Source organism: Macaca fascicularis, chromosome 2, assembly GCF_037993035.2.
Source record: "Macaca fascicularis isolate 582-1 chromosome 2, T2T-MFA8v1.1".
In the NCBI taxonomy this organism is placed as follows: Eukaryota; Metazoa; Chordata; class Mammalia; order Primates; family Cercopithecidae; genus Macaca; species Macaca fascicularis.
Genome location: NC_088376.1, coordinates 88836262 through 88863270, shown reverse-complemented (window position 1 = coordinate 88863270; position 27009 = coordinate 88836262). Strand labels below are relative to the sequence as shown.

The 27009-nt window shown below is 38.6% G+C and overlaps 1 protein-coding gene and 1 non-coding gene across 16 annotated transcripts in view; both read left to right on the top strand.

Moving 5' to 3' along the window:
• Positions 1 to 27009, top strand: part of TBL1XR1 (TBL1X/Y related 1) — a 185464-nt gene that overhangs the window by 59919 nt on the left and 98536 nt on the right. The gene's annotated exons all lie outside the window — the stretch shown is intronic.
• Positions 15456 to 15559, top strand: LOC123571972 (U6 spliceosomal RNA). The gene has a single exon (XR_006696330.1). It is a non-coding gene; the product is annotated as a U6 spliceosomal RNA (small nuclear RNA).

The following is a 27009-nucleotide window of genomic DNA, read 5'->3' as shown; positions in this document are numbered from 1 at the left end:
AGTTTATCTTTTATATGCCATACATACACGTTGTAAAAATGAGTGAAGCAACCAAATGGAACAGATGTACACTGTAAAGTGATATGTTGAAGGTTCTTAGTTTGAGCTCATTCTATTCACCAAATACAGCTGTTGTTAAGACTTCAATATGTAACCTTTCAAATGTGTTTTTATGCATTTTCAGTGTACATAAAAATGTGAAAAAATTTAATACAATTTATATGTAGTTTAATAACACTTGAGATCACAAGCATACTGTTCTGTTGATAACCTAATACGTTGTGTTATTCATGTAAATACAAATGTATTTTGTTCCTAGCTTCTACCTGGTATCCTGACTGTGTACCATAACGTTTTAGAAATCAAAATCAGTTTTTAAATTATTTAAAAGTAATGCATTCATGCAGCAGAATCTCCAAACAGGATAGAATGGTATGAAGAAAACTAAGACTTTTCCCCCTGTCTCCAAGTTTTCTAGAGGCAGCCACTGTTAATAGTTATTTCTTGCTTGCTTTATTTTAAATGATAAATTATACTAAAGAGTCTATTAACTATGGGACACATTTCATTTGAAAGCTTTGAGAAAATTAGTGCATTTATTCTTACTTACATTTTCTTTTTCAATTTAAATATATTATTTTTACAAGATAAGGATTAGAGCAGGGATGTCCAATCATTTGGCTCCCCTGGGCCACAATGGAGTAGGAACAATTGTCTTGGGCTATATATAATATACACTAATGATAGCTGATGAACTAGAAAACAAAATTGCAAAAAAATCTCATAATGTTTTAAGAAAGTTTATGTGGGTTGGACAAGCTTGGATTAGCGATTGCAACTATGTGGTTTTGAACCTACTTTTTTCCTATAGGATGATTTTTAAAATTGAAAAACAGAATTATTGTTATGACTGTTACTCACTTATGAGGAAGGAAGTAATACTGTCATTTAACTTGCTATTAAAGGAGAATCTCCCACTGTCAGTGACAAGGGTATACCTCTTATTTTCTTTTTCACTTGTTACTTCTGGTTCATACTAAGATGCCACTGTTTGTTCCATGTCATGTTGTGTTTTCTTGGATTCCTTTTTTGTTTTGCTGCTTTACCTTTTCAGTTTTTTCATATAAGTAAAATTTCAGTTCTTGAATGTCTGAAAATGCTTTTATTTTTGACTCAGTGGCAAATCTGACTTGACAGCAATGCTTTCAACCTTTTTCATGTCGTAAATTGATAGAAAATGGTAATATTTGTGTGGTGGATGAGACTGCTTGTTGCAAAGGCCTCTGGATGCTCAACTGGTAACCTGTTGGCAGCACACATGTTGGGGAAGCTTTGAGTTATAGGAATATACTTTCAAGGTATTTTCTTCTTTTTTTGAGATGGAGTCTCACTCTGTCACCCAGGCTGGAGTACAGTGGCGCCATCTTGGCTCACTGCAGCTTCCGCCTCCGAGTTCAGGTGATTCTTTTGCCTCAGCCTCCTGAGTAGCTGGGACTACAGGTGTGTGTCTACTTTTTGTATTTTTAATAGAGACGTGGTTTCACCATTGGCCAGGCCGGTCTTGAACTCCTGACTTGGTGATCTGTCCACCTTGGCCTCCCAAAGTGCTGGGATTGCAGGCGTGAGCCACCACACCTGGCTGTTTCAAGGTATTTTTCTTGTAGAACTTGGTGGACACTGCTATATTGTCTTCTCGCACCCGTTATTTCTGATTAGAAGATGAGTGTTAAGGTGATCCTAGTTTTGTTCTGGAAGCTTTCTTGGCATTCTGAAATTTTACTGGCGAGAATCCCGTTATAGGTATTTTTCTTTTTTTTTAGTGTTACTCTGTAGTTTTCAGTTTGACAACTGAATCATTCTTCAACTCTTCGACAGTTTAGCTTGCCCCTCCATCTCTCTCTGTTCTTCACTTTTGGATGTCTTATGTTGTAAGTGGATATTGGACTCTCTGGATTGTCACATTTTCGTTTTTTTCTTACTATATTTTTGTTTTTTTGCTTTACTTTCTGGGAAATGTTTATATTCTAGGCAAATTAATTTGGTGTTTAGTTATGTCCCATTTTGTTACACAGTTGAGTTTCTTAATGCTTTAATTTTTTTTTTTTTTTTTGAGATGGAGTCTTGCTCTCTTACCCAAGCTGGAGTGCAGTGGTGTGATCTCAGCTCACTGCAACCTCCCATCCTGAGTTCAAGCGATTCTCCTGCCTCAGCCTCCCAAGTAGCTGTGGCTACAGGCGCACGCCAGCACTCCCAGCTAATTTTTGTATTGTCTTTTTTCTTTTAGTAGAGACAGGGTTTCAGCATGTTGACCAGGCTGGTCTCGAACTTCTGACCTCAGGTGATCTGCCTGCCTTGGCCTCTCAAAGTGCTGGGATTATAGGCGTGAGACACCACTGCTGGCCAATGCTTTACTAATTTTATAGCCATTGCTATGTGTTCTCTTCTTTAATGTGGCCAAAGTTTTGTTTTATTTTGTTTTGTTTTGTTTTTAAATCTTGCAGTGTGTTTTTTGAGTCCCTGTGAGGACATTAATGAGAATTAGAATATGTGTGTCTGTTCCATGATTTCTGTATGTTCCTCTTACACCTTTTATACTATTAGGTTTTGGCAAACTTTTGGTACATCTTGGTTAGTGTTGTTAAAGTATGTTTCTGTTGCAGTATGTGTAATGGTTCTTTTTCTATGAGGCTTCTCTCTTGAATAGTAGTTTTGGTGACCAGTTCTGTGAAAGGGGGTCAGGTATGGACCAGCAGTGCTCCTTCTAGGGAGTATGGGTGAGGAGTCAGCAGGCACATGCTTGGGTTACTGTGGTATCTTCAGTACTTCCAAGGAGCAGTGCTTTGGTATATTTCACTGAAATGATGAGAGATCCCTTCCTCTTTCTCTCCTTTTTCTCCCTTTTTGCTTCCAGCTCCTTTTATTTCTCTCTCAGCATTAGAGGTCTGGTGTTGCCTTCATCTTTCTGTTGTACTGTTCTCTCCTGCCTGGCTGCTCTCATAGAAAGCCTTACCGGGCAACGATGCCTATGTTTTTTTCCTCCCAGACAGGATCTTGCTCTGTCACCCAGGCTGGAGTACAGTGATGTGATCATGGCTTACTGCAGCCTCAACCTCCCAGGCTCGAGTGATCCTCTCGCCTCAGCCTCCCAAGTAGCTGGGATCACAGGAGTGTGCCACCACGCCAACTAATTTTTTTTACTTTTTATAGAGATGGAGGTCATACCATGTTGCCCAGGCTGGCCTCACACTCCTGGGCTCAATTAGTCCTCCCACCTCGGCCTCTCAAAGTGCTGGAATTGCAGGTGTTGGCCACTGCGTCCAGCCAGTACCCACTTTTTATAGAGATTCTTTCTCTGGCTTTATCCTTACCTTTAAGAGCTACCACCCATCAACATCTCTGTTCACAGGGTCAGAGGATGGGGTCGTCTCTCCAGAATGTGGGTAATGCAGTGCCCTGATGAAGTACCATCGTTGTTTCCTTCTCCTTGTAGTTGTGATTAGTATATAACTTGGAACTTCTTTAGTGCGGCCTTGAAAAGACTTTCTTGTCTTATACGTGGGTTTTTATCTCGTCAGTCTGTTCTACTTTCAACCTGACCAAAATTCTTTAGAATTTATCATCATCCAGTGACGTCTACTCGCTTTGCAACAGTGCTGTTGTTTCATTTTATCTTTGAGACAGGGTCTTGCTCTGTCATGCAGGCTGGAGTACAGTGGCATGATCATGACTCACTGCAGCCCCAACTTCAGGCTCAGTTGATCCTTCTACCTTAGCCTCCCTAGTAGCTGGGACTACAGGTACTACCACCATTCATGGCTAATTTTTGTATTTTTTTTTGTAGAGACAGGGTTTTGCCATGTTGCCCAGGCTGTTCTCGAACTCTTGGACTCAAGTGGTCCACCTGCCTCAGTCTCCCAAAGTGCTGGGATGATAGACCTGAGCCAAGGACCCTGGCCCGTTATTTCATTCCCTTCATTTTGCATGGGGCCTTGGGAAGGAGGAGCAATAGATACCTTTGTCTGCCTTAAACTGTAATTGGCTCATTTATGACTGCAAATGTTCCCAAACATGTCTCTCTTAAAAAAATGTTTGATTTTGTTTATTTTTAATTAATTAACTAATTCATGTATTTATTTTGAGACAGAGTCTTGAGTTCTATTACCCAGTGGAGTGCAGTGGTATGATAACAGCTCACTGCATCCTCAACCTCATGGGCTTAATCAATTGATCTTCCTGCCTCAGCCTCCAAAGTAACGGGGACTGCAGGCACATGCCACCACGCCCTGCTAATTTTTGTAATTTTTGTAGAGATGAGGTTTTGCCATGTTGCCCAGGCTGGTCTCAAATTCCTGGGCTCAAGCAGTCCACCCGTCTTTGCATCCTAAAGTGCTGGGTTACAGGCACAAGCCACCATGCCATGCCCGGCCATGTCTTTTTCTTAATGTACATTACTTCTTTAGTATGTGGTGCCTTAGAAGAATTAATCAGTCATCTTCCCCCAACCCCTATAACATATTAATTTTAATGTATGCCATAAGGCTTAGAGCTGTTTTCTGGGCTTACGGCCTGTTACAGAAGTAAACATGCATAGTCATTGTCATATTGCTTGCTGTCACTTGCTGAGTGCTTTTTATGTATATAAGGTTATACATGTGAGTGAGGTCATCTTTTTTTAAAGACAGTATATGTTGGAAGATATTTATCTAATCACTCATGAAAATGGTCAGAAAACTGATAACATTGAGTAATTATCTTTAGTGAAGCATAGTAAAGCTTTTTGAAACATTTTTGAAAAGGATTTAGTAAAAGCCCTGAGGGAAGAGAGTGAAAGACAGGACCAGCCAGTTCGTTTTTCTTCTTTGCTGTATTAAGGATGTACACTGTAGTTTTAGGGCACACTTTAGCAGGGGAGAAGTATGGTACTTATGCTCCAAATGTTTTACACAGCACCTTTTAAACCCTGTTTATTTTTGATAATGTGTAGGACATTAATGATAGATTTTACTACTCAAATGTTTTAAACATCAGGATTTTGATTAAAAATTGAGAGGATGTCCAGGCACGGTGGCTCATGCCCGTAATCCCAGCACTTTGGGAGGCCGAGGAGGGTGGATCACTTGAGGTCAGGAGTTCGAGACCAGCCTGGCCAACGTGGTGAAACCCTGTTTCTATGAAAAATACAGAAATTAGCTGGGTGTAGTGGCTGACGCCTGCCTGTAATCCCAGCTACTTGGGAGGCTGAGGCAGGAGAATCGTTTGAATCCGAGAGATGGAGGTTGCAGTGAGCCGAGATCCACACTTTTGCACTCGTGCCTGGGCAATAGAAGAAAAAAATAAATACATAAATAAAATTGAGAGGATATGTCAGTACTTACAACAGTAAGGCAGTGCTTATGTCTGTGGCTTTTGGACTTTTGGACTGTGATTCACAGTAAGATACATATCTCTGCCTTGTACATATACGTATATAAAACTGAAATTAGTTTCATGAAACAGTATTTGCCCTTCATGTGATGCACTCATATTGCATTCATTAAAAAAGGATATGGCTCACTAAATTTATTTTATGATCCACAAACTGATTGTAACCTGCAGTTTGAAAACCCCTGATTTTAGATACTGATCTGTTGGAATAAAGGGAAGATGGAGCGACTTGGATTCCAGTAGATCTTGGTTCTTCTAGCTTAACAGTTTTAGGTAATTTCCTTATTTGGAAGGAATAGAAAGCACTCGGGTTAATCCCAGAAGGCCAATTCCAGCCCTCTGGGATTAACCTCCAGAGTGCTTTTTATTTACATGGTTTTTTAAAAAAACCTTCCGCCTGAATGTAAATGCCAGTAGAGCAGGAATCTTGTCTTTGTTGGAAGATGTCAGTGATTTCATTACAGTTGCTTATTTTTGCGGCTGTTAGCTGAAAATACCATCTTGTTAGCTTGGCTGTGATCACTAGAAATATATACAAAGTGAGGCCTTGTGTGGTGGCTCACGCCTGTAATCCCAGCAGTTTTGGAGGCCGAGGCGGGTGGATTACCTGAGGTCAGGAGTTCGAGACCAGTCTGGCCAACATGGTGAAACTCCATCTCTACTAAAAATACAAAAAGTAGCTGGGCGTGGTGGCACCTGTAATCCCAGTTACTCAGGAGACAGAGGCAGGAGAATCACTTGAACCCGGGAGGCGGAGGTTGCAGTGAGTCGAGATCGCACCACTGCACTCCAACCTGAGTAACAGAGCAAGACTCTGTCTCCAAAAAAAAAAAAAAAAAAAAAAAATATATATATATATATATGTACACACACACACACTGCCTTGCAGTGCCAGGAGTGATACAGATAGATATTTAGTAATTAGAAGCCTTTTATTATCGTCATTATTTTTAATATATACCAGTTACTAGATTAAGTAGGCTCTGAGATTCAACTTTATTCTTGTTTTTAGAGAGACAACATGCTATTACTATAGAGACATACAGACATAACTGCCATACAGGGTGAGGTGGATGTTAGTAGAGTATGTAAGAGGTATTGTAACCTAAAGGAGGAAGTCAGGGTAGGGAAATTACAGATGTATTCCATATTTAAAAATTTTAAGGAACAGAATCTCTTAAATTACCACCAGCTAAATGGGGTATTTCTTTAAGGAAGCATAAGGGGGAAAGACCATAATTATCTTAAAGCTGCAAAGCCAAGTGTTTCAGGAAATTGTAGTACTGTTTTGCCTATAACTGATTGTTTTCACTTTCTGGCTTCATGGATAATTGGCATGTGTTCTAGAATGTAGCACATTCTTAGGGACTGAATTATCATGTATTCCCCTTAGTAGCGACAGTACTAGGCTTCCAAATCTAGTATTCTGCCATAATTCTGTTTTCTCTCTTTCTCCCTGCTCCGAATAGACCAGGCTTTCCTCTGATTTATGGTTCCTGTTTGTTGCTATGTGACTTGTGCTGACCTCTTTCACAGTCTTAGTTCCTTGACTCCAGGTTTTTTGTTTGCAAGCAACAGAAATAGTCTAGTTATCTGAAGCAAAAAAAGGGAAAGATGGAGAAGTTCATTGAATTAACGAAAAACAGAGGAATAAAGAATCTAGGTCATGGACATCACAGTGGGCTGATTTGGCAGTGGTTAAGAATCAGTTTGAATTATTTTCCTGTATAATTTCTCTCTCTTTACATTCACATATCTAGGAGGCTGTCTGATTTGGCTAGCTGGAGTTACGTTCCAGGCCTTTGCCCGGGGAATAAAAGGGCACTGTGACTGAAAATTCCAAGACTGTGCAGAAGAAACTATGTAGTTTCTCTAAAGCAAAAGCAGAAGACTAAAAACATTAGACGTCCAATATATAGCGTTAACATGGAGTGTTACTTTTTTTTTTTTCCTTTTTTTGAGGCAGGAGTCTCACTCTGTCGCCCAGGCTGGAGTGCAGTAGCACGATCTTGGCTCACTGCAACCTCTGTCTCACCCTGCCTAGTAGCTGGGATTACAGGCGTGTGCCACCACGCCTAGCTAATTTTTGTATTTTTAGCAGAGATGGGGTTTCACCATGTTGGCCAGGCTGGTCTCGAACTCCTGACCTCAAATGATCCATCCGCCTCTGCCTCCCAAAGTGTTGGGATTACAGGTGTGAGCCACCATGCCTAGTGCATAGAGTGTTACTTCTGTGCATATATGTGTATATGATGTAGAATAATATGTAATGTTACTTCTGTGTGTGTGTGTATGAGTGTAAAAAGTGAGCAGAACTTTGATGCAATGTGCAGTGAAAGCTCAGGGTGTATATCTTGAAACTATGTCATATTGTGGGGGGCGGGTGGTAAATACAGATAATGTCAACCCACGGATTTTGGATTCATTTATTTTATTTATTTATTTTTTGAGACATAGTTTTGCTCTTGTTGCCCAGGCTGGAGTGCAGTGGTGTGATCTCAGCTCACTACAGCCTCTGCTTCCCAGGTTTAAGCTATTCTCCTGCCTCAGCCTCCTGAGTAGCTGGGATTGCAGATGTGCCCCACCATGCCTGGCTAATTTTTTGTATTTTTAGTAGAGACAGGGTTTGGCCATGCTGGCCAGACTGGTCTCAAACTTCTGACAGGTAATCCTCCTGCCTTGGCCTCCGAAAGTGCTGGGATTACAGGCATGAGGCGCTGCGCCTGACCAATTCATTTATTTTAAGTAGTGAAATTACTTAATATCTCAGAACATTCTTTCTGGAGGTAGTGTATGTATGGAGGTGAGGGTGAAGGGCTGTGTGAGCAGATACAGGCAGCAAGAACAGTAAGAAAGCTATTGGGTTGAAATCTGAATTTATAAGGCTCTGTGTGATCTGCCACTGCCTACCTCTGATTTAATTTCCTACCGTTTGTTTGTTGCTTGCCACTCTGTAGCCACCCTTACTTTTGTGGGAGTCACACTTGTTCTTTCCTTAGAGCCTATGCAGTTGCTGTGGTTCACTCTTAACTTCTGGTTGTCACTTTGTTGGATTCTTGTCGTTTGTACCTCATTTCATGTTCCCCATCTCTTTCCTGGCCATGTTCTCTAATCCCATTTTGCCTCTATGGCTTTTCGCTATCATATCATTTGATTTTATTTTTTTAACCACAGTTATTACAATCTGTTAACCTTTTTTTTTTTTTTTTTTTTTTTTTTTGTTCATCTCTGTTAGCAGTGACAGACAAGGTTTGATTGCTAAGGAAAACTCACATGATCCAAAGTAACAGTGCTCATCAATCTGTGGTTTATTGCTGAAAAACGATACTTAAAGCAAGTGCTTTCAAGTTAGGTTGCACATCACAAGCAAAGGGTGCCTCCCATCAATGGACCTGAAGAGGCTGAGTGTGAGGTTCAGTTGTAGGGCCATATGGTTATCTTTCTTTCTTGGATCAGGGTCACTGATGTATGCAGAGAATACCTTGGAACCAGGGATCCCACAGTGGAGTCTCAGTGGGGCTTATATTCCTGCTGGCCACATAGGCATATTTTTGCTGCATAACCAGCCTTAATGGCAGAAACCTCTAGGGGCTCACCAAAACCAGGTGCAAACCATCAGTCTCACTGTTAACAGTAAACAATGCTGACAAGACGGTACAGACAGGCCATAGCTCATGGGATTCATGGTTTCAGAGCAACATTATTAATCAGTATGTTTCATGCTTTGACCAGGTATGAGTGCCACGCCAATACCTCTCTTATTTCAGGGATATACACAGGACAATTCCAGCCTTCTGGGAGTGCTTTTTGTTTCCTTTTTTTTTTTTTTTAAACTTCCACTAGAATGTAAATGCCAGTAGAGCAGGAATCTTGTCTTTGTTGGAAGATGTGATGATTTTGTTAATGTGTTTAAGATTTGACAAAGGATATTCAGGGCGGGGCGTGGTGGCTCATGCCTGTGATCCCAGCACTTTGGGAGACCAAGGGGAGTGGATCACTTGAGGCCAGGAGTTCGAGACCAGCCTGGCCAACATGGTGAAACCCTGTCTCTACTGAGAGTGCAAAAATTAGCCGGGCATGGTGGTTCATGCCTGTAATTCCAACTACTTGGGAAGCTGAGGCGAGAGAATCACTTGGACCCGAGAAGCGGAGGTTGCAGTGAGCCGAACCAAGATTGTGCCACTGCACTCCAGCCTGGGCAACGGAGTGAGACTGTCTCAAAAAAAAAAAAAAAGGCCGGGCGCGGTGGCTCAAGCCTGTAATCCCAGCACTTTGGGAGGCCGAGACGGGCGGATCACGAGGTCAGGAGATCGAGACCATCCTGGCTAACACGGTGAAACCCCGTCTCTACTAAAAAATACAAAAAACTAGCCGGGCGAGGTGGCGGGCGCCTGTAGTCCCAGCTACTCGGGAGGCTGAGGCAGGAGAATGGCGTGAACCCAGGAGGCGGACCTTGCAGTGAGCTGAGATCCGGCCACCGCACTCCAGCCCGGGAGACAGAGCGAGACTCCGTCTCAAAAAAAAAAAAGGATATTCAGAATGACAAAGTGTTTTTTCCATTTAGGGTTTTTTTTTTTTTTTTTTCTTTTCTCAACTTTTAGGTGTGGGGATAAGTATCTTTGGAAGACTAGGCACTTTATGCAGTGTTGGGCTCAGGCAGCAGTGAGTGTTAAGGAATGGGTATAAAAGTGAGTGTGATTCTGTTCCCCATCTTGCTATTTCTTTATTTTTCTTGGACTCTCTCTTAGGGGTCTTTATGGTTAGGCAAATACCTTTTGACTTTCTGTGTGTTTGTTGCTATGTGTCTTTGAACGAAGAGTTAGGCATTCAATATGTTCTTTTTGAAGTGTCTCCTACACTTGACATGGATTCCCCTGATTTGCTGAAGAAATTCTCAATATATTCTCTGAAACCTAGTTTCTGTTGCCATTGTGCTACTGACTGCGTGATAAGCCTCAGTAAGTTTAAAGAATTTTGTTTTTTTGAGACGGAGTCTCACTCTGTCACCCAGGCTGGAGTGCAGTGGCGCGATCTCGGCTCACTGCAGGCTCCGCCTCCCGGGTTCATGCCATTCTGCCTCAGCCTCCCGAGTAGCTGGGACTACAGGCGCCCGCCACTGCTCCCAGCTAATTTTTTTCTTTTTTATTTTTAGTAGAGATGGAGTTTAACATTTTTTATTATTTTAGAGACAGGGTCTTGCTAGGTTGCCCAGCCTGGTCTTGAACTCCCTTGTCTCAAACAAATCCTCTTACCTCAGCCTCACAAGCAGCTGGGACTATAGATGCAAGCCTCTGTGCCCGGCTCAGTAATGTAACCAATTTCACGGTACCTCTAAACCCCAAATATGGTGGCCTTTTTTTTTTTCCCCCAAAGCATTTCTAGATGGATCTTTTCTGAGGAGTTAATTGTTTTAGACTGGACTCTGATCATCCCTTTACAGGTCTATTTTCGCCTCCCTTTCAGGTAATTATTTTTTTAACTTGTTTTGAACACTTGAGCATTTTATATGGTTCAAAACTTAAAATGTACAGAAGTGTATACAGCAAAAAACCTTTCCACATCTGTCCCCTAGCCACTTGGCTCACCTCTCTGGAGTGACAGGTATTATTAGTTTTTTATGTGTCCTTCCAGAGATGATGTTACTATATACAAAAAAGTATGTAACATGCTCTCTCCCAGCATATTTCCCAAAAACTTTGTAGAGCATTATATGCACTGCTTTTATTGCCTGACCTTCCTGGTGATCATTCTCAAATCGGTATCTGAAGAGGTTCTTCATTTTTTTTTTTTTTTTTTTACGGAATACTATTTTATTGTAATATCACCAGGCCCCTGTTGATGGAGAATTTGTTGTTTCTTTTTCTAATGCAGCAATGAATAGCATTGTATATAAGTTATTTTGCACGTGTGCAAACATTTTGATGAATAAGTTCCCCACAGTAGAATTTCAGGGCCAAAGGATATGTGCATTTTTATTTTATTTTTTTATTCTTTTTCTTTTTTTTTTTTTTTTTGAGATGGAGTCTTGTTCTGTTGCCCAGGCTGGAGCACAGTGGCGTAATCTCGGCTCACTGCAACCTCCGACTCCTGGGTTCAAGCGATTCTCCAGCCTCGGCCTCCCGAGTAGCTTGGACTACAGGCGCGCACCACTACGCCCAGCTGATTTTTGTATTTTGAGTAGAGACGGGGGTTCAGCATATTGGCCAGGCTGGTGTTGAACTTCCATCCTCAGGTGATCTGCCCGCTTCGGCCTCCCAAAGTGCTGGGATTACAGGCGTGAGCCACTGCACTGCATTTTTAAATTTCACTGCCAGGTTGTCTCCATGGAGGTTGTGGTTATTGATACTCCTACCACCAGTGTGTATTATAACACTACAGAGTGTTATAAAGCTTTTTATCTTTGCGAAACTGGTAGATAAAGAATGATATCTTGTATTTTTTTTAAAGATATGCTTTTCATTATGATATGCAGAATACATTAAAAGGTACAGAATACAGATGGTGAAGTTCACAAATTGGACACACCTGTGTAACCACTACACCAGTCATTACTCTATCCCCAGCCTCTGGAAAGGTAACCATTATCCTGACTTAAAGTATCTATTCATTATTCTTGTATTTTATATAATCATACAGTATGTGCTCTTGTTTGTGGCTTGTTTTTCTCAGCATTATAAGAGATTTATTTTGCTGAGATTCATCCAAATTGTATCAGAAGTTCTCAGTGAAATCAATTTGCATTTCTCTTGCAGGGAGGTTGAGCACTTTTTAATGTTTTAAGCCTTAAAATTTTTATTTTCTATAAGCTGTTTAAATTTTGTATCCTTGAATGGGAAATCATTTTCTTATGGATCTTGTTACATGTAAAGGAAGCTGATTGTCTTGGATATGAGTTGTAGTTGTTTTCTTCATCTAGTCCTGCCTCTTGATTTTGCATATGATAGTTCTTACCATAAAGGATTTAAAAAAAAATTGTAATATTATTTTTTGTGACCATTTACATTTTTTCTCAGTTACTTGTTTTCTCCTGTGGGCCTACTGTCTTTTGAGCATCCCATAGCCCTTGTTAGATTACACTTTAATGTCATTAAAGTGCAAAAACCATCTCTAAAAATGACTGCTGAACATGAAATTTGCATCGTGTATAAATGGAGTTATAGAAGAAATAGCTGATGGGGAGAATGTTGCGAGTCTTCATATGCAGCTGGAGAAGCTTAGTGAAGGCGAATTTGTGGACATAAATGTACATTATGTCCAAGTGGTTGTGATGACAAAGACGATGGCCTCATAGGAAGTGTCACTGGCCAAAAACTCTCAGAGGTATTTCAAGACATTGAAAATGCAAGGATAAAATGTTAGAAGCTTTAGAGAATTGTGAAAATGCCCCCAAGAAATTTCCCCAAGAAATAGAAAAGATGTTTGCACTGTGTCATAAGTGACCAAGTGCAGTGGCTCAGGCTGGGTGCAGTGGCTCACGCCTGTAATCCCAGCACTTTGGGAGGACGAGGTGGGCAGATTGCTTGAGCTCAGGAGTTCTCAACCAGCCTGGGCAGCATGGCACAACCCCATCTCTACTAAAAATACAAACATTAACCGGGCGTGGTGGGATGCGTCTGTTGTCCTAGCTACTTGGGGGACTGAGGTGAGAGGATTGCTTGAGCTTGGGAGATTCAGGCTGCAGGGAGTTGTGTTTGTGCCACTACACTCCAGCCTGGATGACAGAGCAAGACCCTGTCTCCAAAAAAGAGGAAAAGATGCTTGCTCTCTGTGTCATAAGTTATATGAGAAGAAAAGTTGCTATTCAAAGTTCTCGATAAGCTATTTACCAAGAAATAAAACAATTCACGTCGGTTCTAGTGTTTTAGATTACAGTGTACTAAAAGAATGATTTTTTTCCCCTTTTTTTCCTGAGATGGAGTCTTGTTCTGTCACCCAGGTTGAAGTGCAGTGGTGTGATCTTGGCTTACTGCAACCTCTACCTCCTGGGTTTAGGTGATTCTCCTGCCTCAGCCTCCTGAGCAGCCAGGACCACAGGTGTGCACCACCACGCCCAGCTAATTTTTGTATTTTAGTAGAGATGGGGGTTCACCATGTTGGCCAGGCTGGTCTCGAACTCCTGACCTCAAGTCTTCGGCCTGCTTCAGACTCCCAAAGTGCTGTGATTACAGGTGTGAGCCACCACGCCCGGCCCGTTTTACAATATTTTGATTATACATTGATAACTGATAGTAAACATTTTTAATATCTTGATGAAATTTTTAAAAGTAATGGAACAATTCACACTGATTAAGATCACCTTGTTCAGTTTCAAATCTTGGTGATTTTTACAGTCCCACACTACCATCCAAAGTGTGAACTGCCGGTATATGTTTAAACAAAAAACCTCCCAAACTCCTTAAAGTGACTTAATAGTGTTTCAGGCAGTGATTTCTTCGTTGTCTTTTCTAACCTTCAGGTCCATCAAAGATTAACTAGAACTGCGTGTTTGGTATGCTTTTCTTGTACTTAGGACTTGAGTTTCTGGAGCTGCTATAGATCTCAGTTCTTCCCTAAATTGCCAGGTGTTGATACTAGTAGTCTAATGAGCCATGTGAAGAATAGTACACAAGATAGCAAGTAACAACAATGATTGCAATTCAAAGTATTTCTTGAGCACCTGCTGTATACCGGGTACTGTGTTTTTAGGTTTTGGAGATAAATAACATTAGGTCCCCTGTGTTTTTTTTTTTTTCCTTCACACTCTATAAAAGGGCAGACAGATTAAAGGATAGTAGAAGGAGTTATATCATAGAATTTTTAATGATACTGAGAATTACAGATAATTTTAAACACTTTTAACATGTTGCAATTCTGTGCTGTTTCATATGGTGTTGGAGATACCATAAAAGAAATTACTCAAGGGACTTGGTGGGAACTAGATATACAAGTTGAGCTTCTGTATGTAGGTCAGGTGGCAGTCTGTTGAGATATATACCATAACACAAAGGGTTTTTTAATGTAAATGATACATTATGGAAAGAATTATACTTGGGCAGCAGGTTCTACGCTGATTATAATCTATGGCAGATTACTCTTTAAAACAATCAAACTTTTGTATTGTTGAGTGCATTTTATGAGAAGAGAACTATAGGTTAGTTCACCAACTGAAGAGTTACACTGTTTTTGCTGAAACTGGGTTTTGCTGAAACTGCCTTTCTAATGTTCTTCTTCCTTAAGCCTAAACTTACGTGGTTAAATATTACAATGGAACATTATGTACAGTCTTTGAAAAGGATTTGATTTGGACATTTCTTTGTAAAAGCTTGACTTGTGCCCCCCCCCTTTTTTTTTTTGCTGAAAATGGGGGATGAAATCAAGGCTATATTGATTTTAATTATTTACTACAGACATATTTATCAACTATTTATGGAGAGCCAGTGCCAAGAATTCTGAGGGATATGAAAATGCCTATCAGTAGGCTACCATGGAACTTAGGTTAGTAGGTGAGAAAGTCTTGAATGTGAATAGCTAAACAAGTAATAAAAGTTGGCAGTGTTTAATGGGTGTTACAAGTGATGACTTAGGTTCAAAGGAATAAGCAGTTATTTCTAGCTGGAGGAATCAGAAGGCTTCATGGATGCAGGACTTGAAAGGCATCTTATGGGCGTATTAGTAGAAGATATACTAATTGGAGCAGACAACACTGGGAAAGTCCTGATGATTTAAAGCTTCTCTGATGTATCTTACATAACTGATGTTTGGCAAATGATGTTTAACAAATGATTGGATTGTTAATATTACCAGTTTTTGGTATTAAAAAGAATATTGTTGTGATAGATGATTCAGGAGAGTATTGTAGTTCTCAAAACGTGATCCTTGGCAGCATCAGCATCTCCTGATAACTTGTTGGAAATGCAGGTTCTTGGCTGCATCCCATATTTAGCCGTTGAGTCAGAAAGTGGTGTGGGTTCCAGCACCCTGTGCTTTAACAGGTCTTATTTTGATAGAGGCATTTCTACTTAATGACTATCTTTTTAAAAATGCGGTAACTGATGCTCACTTTGGCAGCACATATGTTAAAATTGGAATGATACAAAGATTAGCATGGCCCCTGCACAAGGATGACACACAATTTTACGAAGGTTTCATATTTTTCATTACACACTGCATGCCTATATCAGAATGTCTTGTGTACTTCATAAATATATACACCTACTGTGTACTTCAAAAAATTAAAAACAAAATTAAAAGAAATGTATGTATCAACTTCATTGGCTAGTAATGATTAATAGCCCATTCCATAATTTGATTAAAAGTCATTCCTTAGTTTACTATTTGAAGTATAAAATCTTCGTTAGTTTGGAGGGTAATTTTTTTACTTGGAAATTTGAAAACCTGGAAATTGAATAAATTAGTGAGCTATTTTAATTGTCTTGTCAGTGAATCATAAAGAAAATTGCCAGCACTTCTCCATGGCACATCAAGTATACTGGCTGTTGCCTTCTAGAATTAAAAAGTGGTTATTGTAGTCATTGGTGTGTGTATATATATATATATATATATATTTTTTTTTTCATATATATGAAACATGTCCTGATGTATTTTTTTATTGTGAAATAAGACACTTGTCAGTTTTATACTAAATTTTTAAAATATCCTATTAATTCATTATTTCTAATGAAATGCTAATAATTGAGGAACTGCCAGACTGTCTTCCAAAGGACTGCATCATTTTGCATTTCCACCAGCAGTGAATGAGGGTTTCAGTTTCTCATCTTTCTCATATCCTTGTCAACCCTTACAACCGTTCTTTTGGTGACTGCCATCCTAATGGGTGTGAAGTAGTACCTCATTGTAATTTTGTTTTGCATTCTCTGATAGCTGGTGATGTTGAGGATATTTTCATATTCTTATTGGCCATTTGTATTTTACTCTTTGGGTTATCTGTTCAGATTTCAAAATTGACTTTATATTGAATTGTAGTATTCATGTATTCTGGATGCAAATGATATGATTCATATCTGTGATATGATTTACGAAACTTTTGTCCTGTTTTGTGGGTTATCTTCACTTTCTTGATGGTGTCTTTTGAAATGAAAACATTTTACATTTTTATGATCTCAGTTTATTGTTTTTTTCTTTTGTTTCTTGTACTTCTGGTGGTATATCTATGAAACTGTTGCCTAATCCAAGGTCGTAAAGATTGACCTGTATGTTTTCTTTGAAGTGTTTCAGAGTTTTAACTTTTAGTTCTATAACCCAGTTTGTGGTAATTTTTTAGATGGTATGAAGTGGGTTCTAAATTCATTTCTTTTGCATTTAGCAGTCGTAACGCCATTTGTCAGTCTCAGTTACAGTGACAGATTTTTATGAGTTTTTATCTAGACTTTCTAGATTTGAGTTTTACTACTCTCATTGCATTGTCAATTAAGAGAATAAATTTATTAAGTATTGAAGAAAAAGGTGCTGTGAGTAAAGCACTGTGTTCCCTTTTAGGAGTCTTTAAGGAGAAACTGGAATAGGTTTTTGAAATTGATAGGTCACAGATTTTAAAAATGAGAATGAGAGAATGGAAGAAAGGCCTTCTAGTAGCTAAAGATTTTCATTTCAAGCTGAGGAATTTGTTTATTTAGCCCTATAGCATGTAAGAAATAGTTATAGTCAGACATATTTAAATTATAGAGAAGAATGATTTTTCAAATAACTACTAATAGAACTGTCTAATAACTTGGTAAAGTAGTGCCAATGATTGGAGGAGCTCAAGTGAAGTTGAATGATGGGTCATTAAAAGTACAGAAATGATTTCTGCATTGAAAACAAAGGTTGTTTACAGAGTTCTGGGATTTCTAGTTAGTCTTGTGACTATGCTAGGATTTCCAGTTTCTTTCACATTTGTGAAGGTTTTCTGCTTGGGATCCATCCTTCCACAGAATTCTGTCAAGTTATTGGAAGGAAAGTGAGGGAAAACAGGAGGTTATTGTCTTGAAGGATTAAATGATAGAAATACTCCAGTTTTTGATTAGCTAACGTTATTATGCCTTACGCTGAAAATTGGTCTCATCACTTGATCTAGTTCTTTTCAGTTTCTTTAGTTCTTTGTTCTCTAAGTAACACAGTGAAGAGTGAGAATGAGAGACTGTAGCAACAATGACTGTTGAAATAAGAACTAAACATTAAAGTATCTGTCTAACACCAAATTTGTGCATTGTTGTGGTTTGTAGATTGTGAATTGAAGAAAGCTGCGTGAATTGTAGGAAAATGTAAATCGTGATAGTGTAAATGGAATTTGTCATTCTTTCATGAAAATAAAGTTAACTTTACTGATTCAGGGAATTATGTTCTTATTTTGTAAACGATCCACTTGAAGAGTAGATGGTTCAGAATGTACTCAGGAGAAAACGTGCTAGTGCATATTTGTCCTTTTGTGATGGATATGTTTGAATCATATGTTTTAAGGTTTGGAAAAATCTGATTATATAATCTGATTGAGGCAAATGAATGATATCAGTCACCTGGTTTTCAGGGAGACTAATTTGAGAATCTTTTAGCTATAAGGCTCTCAAACTTCAAAGTAAAATATTAATCAAAGCAGAATGGGAAGCGTGAGAAAATTAGATATATTTTTTCTTTGAAGTGAGAATTTTGGAATAATCTTTTAAGTAGGAAAACCTTTTTGAGCTTAGCTTCTTCCATGTTTAAAATATTTATCTTGTTTGCCCAATTGTAGGGGTTTTCTCTGTTACAGATTTGAGCATAGTCTGAATCTCCTTGGTTGGAAATAATTGGCTCGAAACAAAAGCTTCTTAACAGTGATGTTGGTGTAGCTATGTATGCCCAATGAGTGATGTAAATCAATTAATATGAAGATGTTATATAACTTTTTAAGACTTGAATTTTATTTATTTATTTTTATTTATTTTTATTTTTTTTTGAGACGGAGTCTGGCTCTGTCGCCCGGGCTGGAGTGCAGTGGCCGGATCTCAGCTCACTGCAAGCTCCGCCCCCCGGGTTTACGCCATTCTCCTGCCTCAGCCTCCCGAGTAGCTGGGACTACAGGCGCCCGCCACCTCGCCCGGCTAGTTTTTTGTATTTTTTAGTAGAGACAGGGTTTCACCGTGTTCGCCAGGATGGTCTCGATCTCCTGACCTCGTGATCCGCCCGTCTCGGCCTCCCAAAGTGCTGGGATTACAGGCTTGAGCCACCGCGCCCGGCCTAAGACTTGAATTTTAAACTTTTGTTAATGTATATACTTTATTATTAAGAAGGTAAATACTGTTTTAGTATGATACAAGTTCTCCCTTGAAGTTACTGTACATTTTTAAAAAAACTATTACAATATACTAATCAAGATTTTCTTTTTCTCTGTTTTTGAATGGACCTCTTAAAGATTGCTGCTGTTCACAGGTTTCTCTGCAGGATTCTTACAGGAGTTAGTAAAAGACTTCTATTTTCCCTCCTCTCAATTAAAAGTCACAAGACACATATGTGTGACACAAGACAAAATGTGGGTACAATATTGTTAGTGATGTTTGGTTTTCTGTGGCTGACTTTTTTCATAATGTTTAACAGTTCTATTACTTGAATTTACAGAGGGATTAATTGTGCTAAAAAGTACCTCCATATTCAACTGTAATAAGCCACATTATTAAAACACTTTTGGAGTTGGAAGATAAATAGACAGTTGATGCTAATTGTTTGGTATTTGTGGATGAGCCTGAAACGACTAATATTAATCACGAGTCCTTTTTGCACTTATGTGTGCTTTGATTTGCAGCTATGTCCACTGTTGTTTAAAGAACCTGTTGCTCTTTGGAACTGCCTTATTTAGCCCTATCTGCTAGAAGCCATTGATCCAAGAACTCTGCTTTTCCTCACACTCGACTTTAATAGCATTATGAAAGCTAGCCCAGTAAAATTGAATTTCCAGCAGTGTGGCTTCAGTGTTGGTGGACTTGCAGTATTTTACGTCAGATATCTTCTAGTGCGCAGGAGGCCAACTTAGTATAGAGTAAAATTTGACATCTGTGTTAGAGGCAGGTCTCATGATAATTTTAAGGGATTTGGGTTATTTGCAGTTTTCGGGGTACATGCTGAACTTCTTGATGCTCTTCTCTTAGTTCTATTACATCTCCTCTTCTACAACCCCAGTCAGGTGTGACATTCTTAACTGAATTCCTAGATGCTTTGACACAGCCTTACAGTGTTTTTATCTGTCTTATATAACTTGTATTAGAGGAGGAGGGAATATTTTAAATTGTTAACCTACTCTATAGTACCTAACGGAATGTATTCCATTTAGTAAACACAGTCTTAAGTAATAAGTAAATTTAACAGTAATGTTCAGAAGCAGCATTTTGGTGAATTAGTCAACATTGTACAAGTATACCTTAAGTATACTTTGAATTAATAGAATAAAACGTTACTTATTAATACTTTAGATTTCAACACTTCATGGTTTCACCTTCACATCAGTTAATTGGAATGCTGGGATCATCCTAAATGTATTTATTTGTAGGATTGGGATGAGGGTTATTCTTGCATTGTGATTCTTTCAATCCCATTCTCTCTAGGACTTCTAGTAATTCTAGGTTTCCAGTAATTAATGGCTCTTTTTATTGGAAGTTTCATGGATTTTGTTTTTAACATCTTTAGGTAAGAACATTGTAAACCACTTGTAGTATCTAAAAGGTGTGTCAGACCTGAAGGTAGCCTTAAGGGAAGCAGGCTTGCCTTCCCTAAACCTCACAAGGAACAGCCTCGATGGGATTGTGAGTTTCATTTCCCATGTGCCAAAAAGAGGTGGAGCTCAGAGCCAGTGATGAAAGGTGCTACATAATCCTTTTAGACTAAAAAATTTATGCTAATTACCAGATAAGACCTTTTCCCTCAGGGAGTTTAGTATTTAACGAGAAAGTTAATGCAGGTAATTTGTAATCTGCATGAATTTAGTCTGGCTAAAAAAAATTGCACATTGTTTGGAAGGGAGGCTAATGTTTGAAAGAAAGACGTGTATGAAGTCAAATTGGGACTTATCTCTAGAGGAGATAGCCTGTGAGTAGGCTATGGAAGGGAAAAAAAACATTGACATCCAGCAAAATTTCTCTATGAAGGACTTTATTTTTAAACTTTTATTATGGCAAATTTGAAAATAATAGAAGAATAATAAAATGAATTATTGTATCCTTTTGCTTAGCTTCAACAGTTATCTGCATATGTTGAATTTAGTTGTCATGTTTCTTGAGACTTTAATCTGGCATAGTTCCTCAGCCTTGTCTTTTATGACATTGATGGTTTTAAAGAACATTCCTCAGTTTATGTTTGTTTCCTGAGGACAAGATTTATATTATGTTTAACTGTGATTTTAAAGGAATGAAAATGATAGAATTCTATGACAAGCTGTAGGTTATAATGGAACTAATTCTGGACCAAGAATCAGTAGTCCTGAGTCCTGGCTCTTAGAAAGGAATTGTAATATTCAGTATTTAAAGAATGTAGACTTTGGAATAGTGACACTCAGCTATTAAATCTCAGCTCTTTTGGGTAGCTGTTGTGAATAATTGTATAAATTTAAGCAAATTGATTAACATTTTGGGGCCATTTATAAAATATGACCAATAAATTCCTGCCTTTTCAAGTTGTTGGGAGTAAATGAGATAACACGAAGTACAGAGATGCTACACTGTGTGATAGTGATTAAAATACTGTAAATTTGAGCTGGTCCAAAGGTAGTGAGTTACCTCAATTGATTTATGTAATCAGTAACAGATCAAACTTGTTCTACTCTCTTCCCCCACTTTTCACTATTGCACTTGACTAGTCTAAAAATAAGACATAGTACATTTGGAAAAGAGGAAAATCAGTGAGTTAAAGCTGCCAAAAGGAAGTTTCAGTGGAAAAGGTTGCACATGACCTTTGATTTTAAGGATGGATTGACTTTGGATAAAATATCTAGGTGTGGAGAATCCATGGGAAAATCTTAAGTAAGAGGATATAGTCAGATTAGTGTGGGAAATAATGTTAGAGTGAGGAAGTTAGAAGAATCTTGGGAGTTAGAGTTTGAAGGTCTGGGTTGTAGTCCAGCCTTTGCCATTAGCTGGTTGTATGATTTGGAGTAAGTTATTTAACCTGCTTAGACCTTGCTCTGTAACACTATAAAATGACTGGTAGGTTTTCAACATTCTCTAGGGAAGAGAAACATCCTGGTAAGACAGAGTAGTAAGGGAAAGCTTTTATCAGGAAGGAGGTCATCTGCATCTTGAAAGGTAGGTAGCCTCTAGATAGGAGAAGAGGAAAAGGGGAAGCCGTTAGAAGAAGAATGCCGAGTTAAAGAAGGCACAACTGGAGGTAAATACCTATTGTATCACAGGGAGGAGTGCATGTTTGAAAGTAAAGAGAAGTTAAGGTTATCGATTCTGTGCTCCAGAAGTAGGCTCTATATAGTTACGTTTGCTGTTTAGAGTTGATGCAGTTGGAAAATGGCCCTCTTATTTAAATAAAGGTTGATGAGACACCTGCTAGAGTATAACTAGATTCACCGTATGCAGTATTTTTGGATGAGCGAGTCCCCAAGGGCTTTCTGTTAGTGAAAGGAGGATATCCCAACTCTCTTCTCCCTGAAATTTGAAGTAACTAATACCAAGGGCAACGGTTGCATTACAATAAAATGACCGTATCGAAAATGGGTGGGGTTAGTATAGACCACTAATTGAATACACAGGGCCAAGAACTCTTTGGAATGTTTCTTCATGTCATGTGGTTGATTCTGGAGCTTCTGGAGACCACACCATACAAGTATGCCAGTTGATCATGGAAGAACATTAAATGGTCACAGTATGATCTAAAATAATCTGCAAAATTGGTAATTGGTGCTGGGATCACCAATGGTAATTGGGTAATTAGACTGGGATCCAGACCAGCAGTGTATCACAATGTAGTGAATGGTCATTGTTTATTCAGCAAATTTCAACAATTTCTGTCATGGAGCAGTTAAGAAACAAAGACAATAACCATTCTATGTAGGTTTCTCTGCCTCAGAATTCAAAACCCCCTTTGCCCCAGCCTTCATGTCTATTTCCTTATCTAAACAAAATCAAAAGAAGCCCTAATTATATAGGAATCCAGCCATCGACTGGAAAAATAAAGGAGATGGGACCATATTTTATGACAAGTTGTTGAAAAGGTTCCAGGATCAAATTAGGTAGGGTGTAAATATTCTTCACCTGTGGAACTGCTGTGGTTTCTTTTCTTTTAAAACCTGATTATCAGCCAGGTGCAGTGGCTCACACCTGTAATCCCAGCGCTTTGGGAGGCCGAGGCGGGTGGATCATCTGAGATCAGGAGTTGGAGACCAGCCTGGCCAACGCAGTGAAACCCCATCCCTACTGAAAATACAAAAACTAGCCGGGTGTGGCAGCGGGTGCCTGTAATCCCAGCTACTCGTGATGCTGAGGCAGGAGAAGTGCTTGAACCTGGGAGGCAGAGGTTACAGTGAGCCGAGATCATGCCACTGCACTCCAGCCTGGGGTACAAGAGTGAAACTCCGCCTCAAAACAAAACAAAACAAAACAAAAACAAAAATCAAAAACAAAAAAACCCCTGATTATCCAGGTGTTTCTTTGTTTTTATGAGCTTATACTTTCTGTAAGTCCCATTTTTCTTGAGTTATTATGTGGAGTTGCTGTCTGGTTTGCAGACAATATGCCTGAATGGTTATAATGCTAAATCGTAAGTATCTCTTGATTTTATAAAAGTTCAGTTTGAGAAATCGAAAAAATAAGACACTTGCTATATATAATACTGTATTCATTTTGTCTGTATTCCTCCACTAAAATGTAAACTTCAAGGTGATTTCTTGATTGTTGTTCTTAGCACCTGAAATGGAGCATGGCAAATAGTATACATTCAGTAACTAGTTACTAAATAAATGAAGAACTATGATATTTGACAGCTTTACATGCAACTAAGCCTAATAAAGAAGAGAATTCACAAATAGATTCTCTTTAAAGTCTTCCTAATTTTTTTTTTTTTTTTAATTTCCTTTCTTCTTCCTTCCGTTATGGGCTTTGTTTTGATCAGTGAGAGGGTGAGTGTGAGAAGCTGCATTTTAATTTTTCAGGAATCTAGTCATGCCTTTGGATAAAAATACCATGGTCACACTTTTAGCTGTGATGAGAAAAGGGCCTCATTAGGTCGTTTTGAGTCATTAGGCTCAATGTTAAAGCTCCTCAGCGATGAGGGCTTGAAAGACGTATAATTAATGTTTGTTCACAGTGCCTGTCTTTAAATAGGCTCTTAAATGAGTGAATGAATGAATCTTCAAGAACACTTTAGAGACTTTGAAAAGATTGGATGATTTTGAAATAACAGACTCTGGGGTCTGGACCTTCTATATTGGTGTGGAATAGAACTAGTTTCTTAGAAGGTAGGTAGTCATTGCTTGAGCTTTCCACGAATGTATCCTGAGTTTCTGGCTGAGAAGAGTGGATAAAATAAGTGAGGTGAAGAAAGAAAGTCACAATTCATACACTACCTATAAAACATTTATAAAAGGCCATTGGCCCTAGATTCCTGGTTTCTAATTTCTTACTATCTGCCATAGACTCCCGGTTTCTGATTTCTTACTACCTTGCATAGTATAAAAATAGCAAATTGAGGGGGTCAGAATATTCAGTGGTTATTGGTTGACATTTTTTCCTTTTTTCCTTCCCATTGAATCCATTCTACTCTTTAATACTGCTTCTTTGCCCTTGGAAAGAAATAGCCAGTTTTACTTTATATTTCTCCCAAGCAATGGCATAGAAGTAGAGTTTATTAAAGCTCTAAGTAAGAGTGGTTGAATTCTTTCAGATTAGAAGAGTAGTCACTGTACTAGTGGAATTTGAAGTCAGACTGAATCGAAGTGTTGACATCTTCATTACTGCACTAGAAAAGATGCATATTAATAGAATTTATAGAGCACATTAGATTTGCCTGTATAGCAAACAATCTGGGAGACCTGAGAGCTTATGCTTCCTATAAGGAACTCTGCTGAATGAGAAACTGGTATTTTCTATGACTGTTTTAAAATTATTTTGATGTCATATCTAAAAGGGAAATTTTAGACTATGCAGATAATTCAGCAATCTGCATGACTTTCAATACCAAAATAAAGGTACTATTTTAAAATACTGTATAATTATGGAGCAGGCTTAATGGAAGCCTTATTAAATTTACCCATTATTTGCTGTTGCTGAAAATATCTTTCCCAGGAATTCAGTGTTGCTATTCTAGGCAATAGTTTCATTGCTTCGCAGCTACTATTTGGAAGACAGGGAACAGGAATAATAATACTAGACTGATGTTTGTTTAAATAATGTACATTTGATTAATCTAATACCCACTATAGATTATTGCTTGTGATGTTAAAAATGGGCATCATTTCTTCGAAGCCATAATCTTGACCCATTCCTGCAAATTCTTTTTTCTCCCCTCTCTTTTATATTCAGTATTTATTCTAGAATTGTTACCCCGTTTCAGAATGCCAATAGCAGTGTGTTTAGAAACAAGGTCATGTTGTTTTTATAAAACAAACTGTGTAATGTTCATAAGCACACAAAAGAAAGCATTCTGGACTTTCATACTGGGTGGATTAAACCTATATTTGAAAATACATAGACAGCTTCATTATAATGACATTTAAGGGACATCTGTATTATTTCAGATTTTATTCCCGCCAGTGTTGGGATGCCAGTAGAGCACATTTGTCTTTCCAGCATCTTGGGGTCAGACTCATAATGAAGAGTATCCCTGCTTATTCTAATTTTCTGAAGTAGTCTGTTCAGTTTTCCAGCATTCTACTTAGTTATTTATAGATCAGTGAAGGAAAAATAACCGTAAGCCTTTCTCAGTCAACTTCAGGCTATTGATGCCTCTTTTTCTTTTATGTAGTTCTCCTTTGCCTTCCTAGTTACTCAATTTGACCTGGAATAATCAACAGGATCAAAATAAAACCTTGCACCTGAAAAGAGCAAAACTTAGAATGTGTTTTAAAAGCAAAGGTTGTATTTTTAAAATTTTGCATTTGTTACAGAGTACCATTGTATTAAAATGAGCTTCAAGTGTTTTACTAAGATGTGGTCATTATGAAAATGTGTTTAGGTAATACGGTATTTCACAGTGAAGTGTGGTTGTTAAATAATTGTTCATAGTTCTCATTCTTTACCATTGGAACAAAAATTATACTTCCAGTATTCTGAACTTTACAAATGGTTTGCGTTAGGCTAACATTTATCTTAATTTTTCTTGAAATTTATTTTATGGAGGAGTGGAAAACCATCTATGCATCTATTTTATCTATTTATTGTCATTGATTACCTGTAGAGTAAGGTCTTCAAGGTCTTCATTTTAGCCACTATCCCTTATGTTCTCCAGTCATTGTTCTGGGCATTCAAGTTACACAGCTGGATAAGGCATCTTTCAAGATACATACCTTCTAGTGAAGGGAGACAGGCATATAAAATGAATATCCACAGTTGTTAGTAAAGCTTAGGTAGGATGTGAGTGATCTAAAATTTAGCCAGAGGATACAGCATATCCAAAGTCTGCTAATGTGTGAGAAGTTTGGGAAACTGAAAACATACACGTGTCAAGTTGCACCCTAGAAATGGAAGGTCATGGTGCTTAGTGCTTAGTTAGAGGAAATGAGGGAGGAGAAGGAGCTGTATCTCTAGTTTGGCTGACAAGTTGGGTGAAAATGGAGCTGTACACTAAGATAGGAAACACGAGAAGAGGAACAAGTTTGGAGTGGGAGATGAATTAAATTTATACATAGAAAATTTGAAATGCATTGTATGCCATGGGTTGGGGGAAGAATGATGATGTCCAATTGGTTTCACATAACTAAAATATTATTTTAAACAAATTGTGAGACCGGAAGTTACTGTTTTTCAAAATTCCGTTGTCCTTAGTGTGATGAATTCCATCAGGTATGCCTCGGTTGAAAAATGGCTACTGCTGCAGGAGGCATCATATTTAAGCAGGAAGAAGTGCTGCATCTGTTCTTTATTTTCAGGAAAGCAAAAGCCCCCCCCAGCCTCCTTATCCCTTCCCTAGCGGACTTCTCCTGAGGTCTTACCAGCCGGAACTGTTCAGTGTGGCTGCCTCTGGCTGCAAGAAAGGTTAGGAAAGCAAGTATTTATCTGGACATGTTGCTGCTTTGAAGAAATTAGAATTATGTTAGCAAGGAGGCTGAAGGCATCTAAAGAGTTGTTATCTTAATGAATAGTTAACTAAGCAGTACCTCAACAAAGAAACCCTTTATTACCTCTTGCTTCACAACTAAAAAAACAAAAGCTTTATTTTTATATGTCAAATGACGTTCAATTATAAATTTTGGGATGCATTAAAAACAATTTGGGCTTTAGACCTCAAAGTTGCAGGGGAAGAGAGGAATAAGGAATGCGGATAGTGTGATTGAAGAGGGGTCAGTAGGCAGCATAGAGAGATTTGGGAAGAGTTGACTAAAGTGTGGTTGTGGCGGACCAAGGAGGCAGAGGAAAGAGGTGTGACTCTCAGGCTTTTGGTTGGGTAATGAATAGCAGTAAGCAGCACAATGTGACTACGGTAATG